Below are 10788 nucleotides of genomic sequence, written 5' to 3' on the forward strand. Positions count from 1 at the left end.
TCCACCAACTTATAAGTAGTTTGACACAAACTTATAGGTTTGTAATTAGCTGGAACAATTGGATTTTTCATCTTTGGGACTAAAAAAATTAAGGTATATTTTCATTCATCATTCATTGGACCCATTTTAAAAAACTATCAATTTCTTTGCACGTTACTTCATCCAAAATACTCCAAAATTTAAAAAATGAAGTAGTAATACCATCCAAAATGGGAGATTAATTATTACATGGTTGAAAAATAGAATTTGTTAACTCTTCCTTTATAAACTATATATTCATGAGATCAACATCTAATTGAGATAATTTCTGGTTTTCAGCAATTTCAGGCTAACTCGTCAATTTACAGTCTCTAACTTTCCATTTTTTCACAAAAAAACTTATGAAAAACTTTCTCAATGTGCTCAAACAAATTGTTATTTTCATCTTTGATTTGTCTTATCAGTTATTTTTTCTCTGTTGTATGCTTGATAGATCCAGTAAGGAGCCCTTATTTTTTTATCCAGAAATAAAAAGGATCCTAATAAATATTTGAAAAATTAAAAAAATTAAAAAATATATGACCCAGTATAAGATCATGACCATTCTAGACCACTTAGGGAGTAAGCTAACCTTGTAGTGGAATGAGGTCATTAGAGTATTGATAGACCTACTATATAGGACAGTAGTTTTGAACTAAAATGGGCATAATTCAAATGGTTCAAAATTTCTAATTTGGCAAGAACTTTTATTAAATATCCCAACTTATACTTAACTAGTTCTTAGAAATTTGTGCATCATTTAAATATAATGGTGTCTATAATGATACTATTAGATTTAGATTGTTCCTATTTTATCTAAGGGATAAGGCTTAGATGTGGTTAAACTCTTTTCCCCCAGTATTTATAACCACTTTGAATGGGAATGTGTTGGCACATAAATTTCTAGCTAAGTATTTCAAACCTTTAAAAACTACCAAACTTTGAAATGGTATCACTTTCTTTATCTAATTTGAATAAAAATAAATTTATAAAAGTTGGGAGAGATTTAATAAAATGGTTAGCAAATGCCCTCATCATGCCTTACTTGATTCGTTAGTTATTTATACCTTTTATAATGAATTAGTCAGATCTCCTAGGAAAATTATAGATACTATAGCTTGGGATCTCTATTGTCTAAACCTTTTGAGGATGCATTTGAACTAATAGAGGAAATGACTACAACTAATTTTATGTGGCATACTGATAGGGTGAATCCTAAGAGTATAATTGGAGTCTATGATTTTGATTCATTGTTTATTCTTACTGTTAAGGTAGCTATGATTTCAAGCAAGTTAGAAACTATCGGAGTTAGAGTTGGACGACATAGGTATAATACATGTCATAATTCTTTCAGAGATCCTAAATGTATGTGCACCATAGTGCCATACAGTGTAGTGCTGTAGCATCACACCTTATATTTTGAGCAAAATAATTCTGCAAGGAATGGGAGGATGCCATTGGAAAAAGTTGTTATGCAATTGAAAATTCAACTATAGTATTAATCTATAACCCTTAAAAAATAGAAGATCAGACGGAGCATCTTATTAGGTTGATCAACAATAAAAAATTGAATGAAAAATGCAATAATATATAACTTATGAGTGAGAGAGATTTTGGAATCTCATATAAGGACAAAGATCTACCTCAAAAGGATAGTGGTGTGGAAGAAACCTTTAGAGATTGAACCCCCTATTAAATAACCTGAACATATTAAAGAACTTGAAAGAACAATTAAGAAGGTTATAGAGAGACAAGCACCACACTTTCCATAGAGGTTGATAAAAAAAATCTAGATAAGAATTTATCTAAGTTGTTAAAGGTGTTTATGAAATTGACTATTAGCATACCCTTTTCTAAAGCCTTAGATATGATACCCACCTTTACTAAGTACGTGAAAGATACTTTGAACAAGAAAAAGAAGATAGTATAATTTGAAATGGTAGCATTAGCTAAAAAAGTATAGTGGTATAATTAAGAAGAAACTTCTTTAGAGTTGATTTGGAAGACACTATAGTGGAAAATTTCAAAGAAAACTTATTTGGAGGGAATTTGTTGGAAGAATATGTTAAGGAAGAAAACTTATTTGGAGGGAATTTGTTGGAAGAATATGTTAAGGAGAATAATGAGGAGTTAAGGGAATCTGTTCAATCTATTGGAAGCATTACTAGAGCATTTAAGGAGAAGTAAAAAACTTTAGAGACTACATCTTTGGGTAAAACTTTGAGACCTTCTATTGAAGAAGCCCCTAACTTAGAGTTTAAGGCTTTGGCCAACCTTCTTAAGCAAGCTTTCCTTAGTAAAAGTTTAACTTTACCTGTAATCATTTCAACAACTTTAGAAAGATTAAGAAAGTAAATTTATTAGGGTTTTAGAAAAATTTAAAAAAGCTTTTGGATAGATTATTACTGGTATCAAAAGGATTAGCCTTCCAATCTTTATGCAGAAAATTTCATAGCAATCTAATTCAATATAAAAATCAAATCCTTAAAGAAGACTAAACCCATCTTTTGCCATTATGGTGCCACCTTGTCATACGCCACGGTTCTTGAACCCGACTATGTACTAACTACAAATATTTTTTTAAGTTATATTATTTGGAGAGTTCTTTCACTTGAAAGAATTCTTATAATTTTTAGTTTGTTTGTTTATTGCCCCCTTAAAGTAAATTTTAAGGGAGGCTTGAGAAGTTCATGAAACTTTCATTATATAGATCTTAGCTGATTTATTTAAGTAACTCTGTGATTGGTAAAAGGAGTATGGAGAAGATGATTTGATCCTTCAGGTGATAATTTTCTTTTTACTTCTCTTATATATTTTCTTTGAATAAATAAAATGAAGATGAGTTTATTTATTATTTCCTCAATGTATGAATAATTCTCTTATTTTGGGCTAACTATACAGAAAGTATAATATGCACTAATATAAACTCTTGTGATTTAATGAATGTATTGATATTTTTAATCTCTTAAACTTTATTTAATGGATACAACATTCATGTGTGCAGTTAAAATATAGTATGATGTATAACCTCGATAGAGGAATATTAGAATATTGAGGAATATTTAAATGGAATATTGGAAAGCTTAAACATATAATGTCTGAATATTATAGGTTCTATGGAGATAATAAAACTATAAGAAGGCCTTAAACCTTTCTTTCACCCTTACAAGCTCAACAAAGATCTAGGGATGCATATTCTCTGATCCGAATCTATATTTTAGAGTCTCATAAGAAAAAAATGTGTTATTTATTTTCATTAGTCCAAAACATTTTATTCTCAGAAGTATCAAATATATTTTTAGCATGTCTTTATTTTCTTTTAATGATAAAAACTCAAAACGTCATTTTCATTTTTAGTAGGATAAGTGATGCATTTAAAATAAGCAGTAGTAGTTATGCTATAATTTAGCAAAGCACTTCTTCATGAGTTTGATACTCTACTCTTTCACTTTATGCGCTTCTTTTCCCTTTTGATAAATTTAGGGTATGACTAGATTTTTGTTTAAACTAAAGAGACTTAAACAGAAATTATCATGGTGGAATAAATGTATTTTTAAGAATATTTTTTACTTCTATTTTGGAAGCTAAAAAAACTATGGATATTGCTTATAAGAATTATATGCATGATACATGTCCTAAGAATTTGTTTGCTTTTAATAAAGCTAAAACCAGTCTTTTCAAACTTCAGGAAAAAGAAGAGACCTATTGGAGAAAAAAGGCCTCTACGATTGGAAGGTGATCATAATACCAAATTTTTTCATAGTATTGATAACTACGAATAGGTGACTAATCAGATTCATAAAATTACTTCCCCTGATGGTTTGGTTATTGATAATCCTGATTTGGTTTTTCATTCTGGTGTTGAGTATTTTAAAAACACCTTCAATAAAGTTTTTTTTTCACTAATTTGAAAATAGATTTCTCTTTTATTCCATCTATTATTTCTAAGGAGGATAATTTATTTCTAACTAAGACTCCCACTGAAGAGGAAATCCGAAAGACCATGAAAGGTATGAATTCATATTATGTGGTTGGAGCTGAAGGTTTCACCACTAAATTCTTTCAAAAAGCATGGTCTATAATCAAAGGGGACTTAGTCAATGCGGTTGTGGATTTTTTTTGGGTAACCCTTACCCTAAAATTTTCACCTCTACTTCTATTGCTTTAATTCCTAAGTAGAATGTCATCAATTACTAGAATGATTTTTGTCTCGTTAGTTTAAGTTATTTCTTCAATAAGCTTATTGCTATGTTACTTATGGGAAGATTAGCTTTATTTATACCTAAGATTATTTCTTTGGAACAGATGGGTTTTGTTAAAGGTAGGTCAATATTTGATAATGTTTTGCTTGCCCAGGAATTAGTTCATGATTTACATGCAAATGTTATTAGGGGTAATATTATCTTTAAAGTTGATATTACTAAAGCTTATGATAATTTAAATTGGGAATTTCCTTGCAATATACTTAAGTTTTTTGGTTTTAATATGAAATTCATTAAGTTAATCAAGAATTGTATTGAGAATTATTTCTTTTCTATCATGATTAATGGTAAGTCACATGGTTTTTTTAAATTCTTCTCATGGTTTTAGACATGGTAATTCTCTATCTCCTACTCTATTTATCATTACTATGGAATATTTGTCTAGAGGGCTTAATGAGTTATTTAGATCCCATCCTAATCTACAGTTTAGGACTTCCTGTGGATTTCCTATTACCTACCTAAGCTTTGCTAATGATTTCATTTTTTTTTACTAATGTCTCTATCAAAATGCTTTACATCTTATTTTGGTTTCTCAATAGATTTTAGCATAGTGTTTTTAATTTTTAACCCCTCTAAGAGTTGCTTCATTCCTTGCAAATCTATATCTCAAAGGAGAATTACTAGTATTGAAATCAAGTTTGCTTTTTCTCCTAAATGTTTACCTATGAAATATTTAGGCACTCCCCTTTACAAAGTAAGAAATGCTCTCATTTATTTGATGACATTTTCTTTACTATTCATAGGAAACTTTCATCTTGGGCATTTAATTTTCTGTCTTGTGGTGGTAGATTAGTCCTTATTAAACTTGTTTTATGTTTTATTCATATTTATCCTTTACACACCTTAAATCCTACTTTGAATGTTTCTAATAGAATGGAAATAATTTTCAATAAATTTTTTTGGGGCACTAAAGATGGTAAGCATGCTATTTTGTGGGGCACTTGGTATAATCTAATTGGTTGTTTGAATGAGGGCCGTTTAGGTTTTAAGACCTTGACTGACATGTCTAAAGCTTTCTCCCTTAAAATTTTATTTTCTTTTCGATATAAGAAAAGTTTGTGGGCTAATTTTATGCTTTCTAAATACCGTGTTGGTAAACACCTCTCATTTATCACTTCAAGCAACATGACTCTATTGATTGGAAAAGGTTATGCTCCATTAAGTGGGTGGATGAACAATTTATTCAACGGGGGATGGGGGTTGGTAACATTTTTTTTTTGTAAGATTTGGTAACTTTTCTATTGATAACTTATTAAACACTCACTCCACTTCTGCTTGCAAAGTTAAAGATTTTATTATTAATGGGTTTGGAATATTTATTTGCTTTCTTATTATGTTCCTGATTTAATTATCAATTCTATCATCAAGGTTCCCATACATTTGAATAATGAGGATTGCATTTTGTTTAATCTTTCTAATGATGGTAAGTTTGTTATAAAGAAAATTTGGAATTCATTTTGGCAAGCTCACCCTAAGGTTTTGCTTTGTACGGTTATTTGGAAAGCTAGCATTCCTTTTTCTTACTCTATTCTTATGTGGAGGATTTTTCAAAACTATTTGGCTCATGTTTCTATCTTATTGAAAAAGGGTTTTCATATTATCTCTAAGTATCAATGTTGTTATCATGTTGAAAACACCAATCATATTTTTTTTGTAAGATCCTATTGCTATGAATATTTGGTTATATTTTGATAACATGTTTAATGTGTAATCTTCTGCTAATTATTCCTCTATCATTAATAATGTTTGGTTTATTTCTACTAATGGCCATATTAGAAATATTTTACCTGTCATCATTTTTTGGTCTTTATGGAAGTGTAGAAACTAGTCTAGGCATGAGGGGATTAAAATGAATGCTTTAAGTATTATTGTTAAAGTTAAGGATAAAAAAATTATGTAGTTGGTTGCCACCAATTTACTAAAAGTGGGTTATTTTAAAGGTTTTTATCTTATTGCTGCTAATTTTTGTGTTTCTTTTCAATCTTCTTCCTCTAGTTCAAAGAAAGAATTTTTAAGTGGTTGAAGCCTCATGAGGGCTATTTTAAACTCATTACTTATATTAATGTTAACGATTTGAATGCTAGTTATGGTGGTATTATTAAGGACTTCAAAGGTTAGGTGATTGTTGCCTTTGTGGGCCCTAGTAACGCTAATACTGCTATTAAAGCTGAGATTGAAGCCCTTGTTTTTGGTCTTCATTTATGCATTTCCTTAGGTATTACTACTATTCTAAATTATAGTAGATGCTAAGATTTTGATCACTATATTGAAGTGAATTCTATTTTCAATCCTGCTTATTTTTATATGCCTAGAGATATTAAACATTGGCTCTCATTGATATCTTTCTCTTTCTCATATTTTGCGGGAGGCTAATGTTATGGCTAATTTCTTAGCCAAACTTGGGTGTAATTTGAATGGTTTTAATGAATTTTCTAAAAATACTTTACCTAGGAAGCTTCAAGGTTTGGTTAGATTGGATCACTCTGGTCTTCCTTATATCTATTTTTTTTCCTATTTTGCTGCTCTTTTATTTATGGTTTTTTATGCAGTACTTCATCAATATTTATGAGTTAGTATGGGGAAATTTTAGTTGTGGTCAGTCTATTTATTGTTGGTGTTTTGTCGTGGTATTTTTTGGGTGATGTATCCCGTTTGTAGTGGAACTGTTTGAGTATTATGCTGCTTCTTCATTTATTATTTATCATGTTCTCTATCTGGGGGTCTCCTTATATATTCCTAGAGGTCTGTTTGTTGTTGTTCAAGATTATGGGTTTGTGTATTAATGCCCAATTTTGTTGTTGGGGTGTTTTTAAATTTATTTGGTATGGTTATGATTGATTCTTGCTGGATTTAACTTTTTTTCACCTATAATGCTCATATTCTCCTCCTCTAGTTATTGGAGGGCTGAGGGGTCATATTAGTGGGTTGAGAGTTAAATTTCATGTTAGTAACAATGTTTGGCATTACTGGGCCAATTTGTCTCTTTGTAATTCTTATGTTACTAAGCTTCATATTTACTACATTCATAATTATTTTAGTATTTTTAATTCCTATTGAGGCTCTATCTAGCTTTTTCTATGATATCCATCTACTGAGGTGGATCTTGTGGTAGAGTTGTGTTTTTGTTGGCCTTTTTATTTACGTCTACAAGGTATATTTTCATTTTTTGTTGTTTTGGAGGTGGTTTGAGTTTGAGCAACAAGTGCTTAGTTATTATTTTCCTGATTTTCTTAACTCGTGGGGTAATTTTTGACAAGACAAGTCAGATACTACTTTGATGAGCTAGAAAGTTTCATGGTTTTTGCTCATTTCTACTATTCAGACCAATGAATTCCTGCTTTCTTTATTGGTTTTGATACTTTTTTGTATTGATTTGGGGGTTGACGGGCAATTTATATTTCTTGTCATTCTCGATAACATCTCCCTAGGGCTGTTTGCACGTGTTTCTTTAAGGCTGCTCTTTTACTATCTTAATAACTCTCTTGTGGAGCTGCTATTATACCATAATGGACTATATGCATTGGGTGAATGTAGGTTTATGTTTCCTTGTCATTACAATTTCTGCTTACACCTATTACTAAAATTTGATCCTTTATGTTCTCTTTATTGGCCTCCTATTAATTATATTTGGTGTTATACCCGCGTGACGGTTAATGATGCTTTATGGGCTAAATTTTTTTATGGGCCTATACTTTTCCTATGCTACACCCGGATATGTGTAGATTTTATCTTATTGCTTATGGTAATATCTTCCCTTCCTTGTGGTTGCATTTACATGTGGAGCTTGTCTCATTCTTTACATGTTATTATCAATTGCAAATTTATTTTTTATTTTTCAATAACTTACTTTATTAAATTATTTTTATATCTTATTTTGTAACATTTTGTTTTGTAGCCGCTACTTTTTTCAGGTGTGTTGCAATGTGGTTCTTGCTCGCAAGACTCCTACTTTTGGCAGAAAGTTTGCGCATAATGCTAATTTCAAGATCTTTCTTCTTTTGGTGCTGGTTCTTGGATGACCTAGAATGTTTTTATATTTTCAAGTATTATTTTATTAGAGGGGACCTTTGGCTCATAGTTTTTTTATTTTTGCTTTTTTGTAGATGGTTTGAGCATTACTGAGCTAAAGGTCCCCATTAAGGACATTGTAATCTTTTTTTTTTAATAATTCATAGGCCCTTCCATTGGTTTTTAACTAAAAAAAGTAATTTTAATAATTCATCAACATTCAAATTCTCTCTCTTTGTGTGCTCTTTTGCTCTGGTGATTGCGGTTTCTCTTGTAGTTGATCGTGGTTTCCATTGTAGCTTTTGGTTAGATTTACTCATTTCATTCTTTAAGTGTTGTTACTGCTATTTTTCATTCCATCATTCATCCTTAAGGCCTCTTGACCTTAGGTTTTTGTGGATCTGTTGGGATGGCGGTTGGTCCATCTTCCTCTCCGCCGAATCCTTGGGATAGGCCTCTAGCAAGTTTTATGGTTGAGAATAAAGGTATATTATGACAATGGTAATGAAAGCACCCCTAAATCTCATTCTTTTGTTGTTGTGGTTGCTGGTGCTTCATCTTCCAAATATCATATATTTTCTTTTCCTAAATCCTCTATAAAAGGTTTTATAAATATTTTAATGTCTGATGAAGATATTGTTAAATTAGCTTCTCTTTACCAATTTACTCTAGTTAGAAAATTTTCTATATGTCAACCTAATCTTGATTCTATCCAACTATTTTTATATAATTTGAAGCTGTCTTGTGTTTTCTCCATTGGTTTGTTGGAAGCTAGTCATCTAGCGATCCAACTCTCAAATGATTTGGACTATAGCCATGTATTTGCAAGGATAACTAACACATTACATAAACAGTTGACAAATGAGATTGTTAAAATGGACTCCTTATTTTGATATTAAGGAAGAATCTCTGATTATTCCTATCTAGCTTTGTTTTTTAATTTATGATTACATTTCTTTAATTTGCACATTTTATATGCATTAGGTTCAATTTTTGGTAGAACATTACAATCAGATCAATCAATGGCTTCTCCGATGAGACCCTCTATAGCTTGGATTCTTGTAGAAATGGATATTACAAAAAACATCCAAAAGAAGTTTGGCTTGGATTAGAAATGTCTGGTTATTTACAAAAAGTGGAGTTTGAAAATATACCTAATTTTTGTGCTCATTTTGGGTCCATGGTCATTCGATAAATGAACGTTTCATGGTTCATGTGCATCTAAAAAAGCCTAATATAAAAGTGAAAATATGGATAAGTCTAACAAGGGAGAATCTAATGATAAAGGAGCTAATGTTCATACTCATTTGAGTCATCTCAATATGGATTCTAAGGATGTCCTAGAAACTTTACCTTCAGATAAATTCATTAGGGAATTTGACAAACCTGGGAAAAACACACAAATTATGGAATGTGCCACTAAACTTTGTTCAATTTTTCCTTTAACATGTGGATTTATTAGTAACAATATTGATGGTGGATCTAGTGTTCCTAATAGCTCACACTCTAAGGAGTTTGTAGAATAAGGGGGACGAGATGAGGTTTTGCATAATGATGATGTTACTAGTGCTTTACCTCAATGTCATTTTTCTTTAAATCATAGAAATATGAATTTATTGATGACTTTGTTATTGAGGAGGAGGAGAGTTTGCCTCATGCTAATGGTTTTCTTATGGATAATCAAGAAGGTATAAACATTGTTTCTATGTCACCCCCTTGTTCAAAAGAAAATGTTGATAATAATGAGGGAAGTGTTACTATAGTTGAAAAGAAGAAAAATAAGAGCAGTAAGAGTATTATTGGTCACACTCTTAGAGTTACGCGTGCCTCAAATATTTCTTCTCTAATGGTTAAAGCTCTTATATGAAACATAAGGGGGGTGTGTGTTACCCTATCTAGGGATTGGGTTAGAAAATTTTATAGGATTCATAATATTAATGTGCTTGTTTTAATTGAGCCTTTAATTTCTTCTTATAAATTGGATGTTACCCATAAGAAGTTGTGCTTTGATTTGGCTTTTGATAATTGCTCTAATAAAATTTGGATTTTTTGGAAGCATTTGGTGAATTTAGATATTATTAATGATTTTCATCAAATAGTGAATCTAATTTTAATTTTTTACAATTCTCTTATTATGCATCCTTTATTTATACTTCTTGCTCTAGATTCGAAAGAAAATTTTTTTGGAGATAGCTTTCTGAAATTTCTTCTAGTTTAAATGCTCTTTAGATGGTTGGTAGTGATTTTAATAATATTTCCAATATTAATAAAAGAATTAGAGGGAAACCTCCTAACTTCCATGCAATGGAAGATTTTAATGACATGATTTTAAATTGAAACTTACATGATATTAGTTTCACTGGAATTACTTTTACCTAGAATAAGGCTACTATGCGCCAAAGATTAAATCATATTTTATTTAATGATGTGTGAATTTCTTCTTTTCCTATGACCCTCATTGAGCATTTGAATAGAACTTTATCAGATCATTATCCTCTTC

Source organism: Dendrobium catenatum, unplaced genomic scaffold (assembly GCF_001605985.2).
Source record: "Dendrobium catenatum unplaced genomic scaffold, ASM160598v2 fragScaff_scaffold_1351, whole genome shotgun sequence".
Classification (NCBI taxonomy): domain Eukaryota; kingdom Viridiplantae; phylum Streptophyta; class Magnoliopsida; order Asparagales; family Orchidaceae; genus Dendrobium; species Dendrobium catenatum.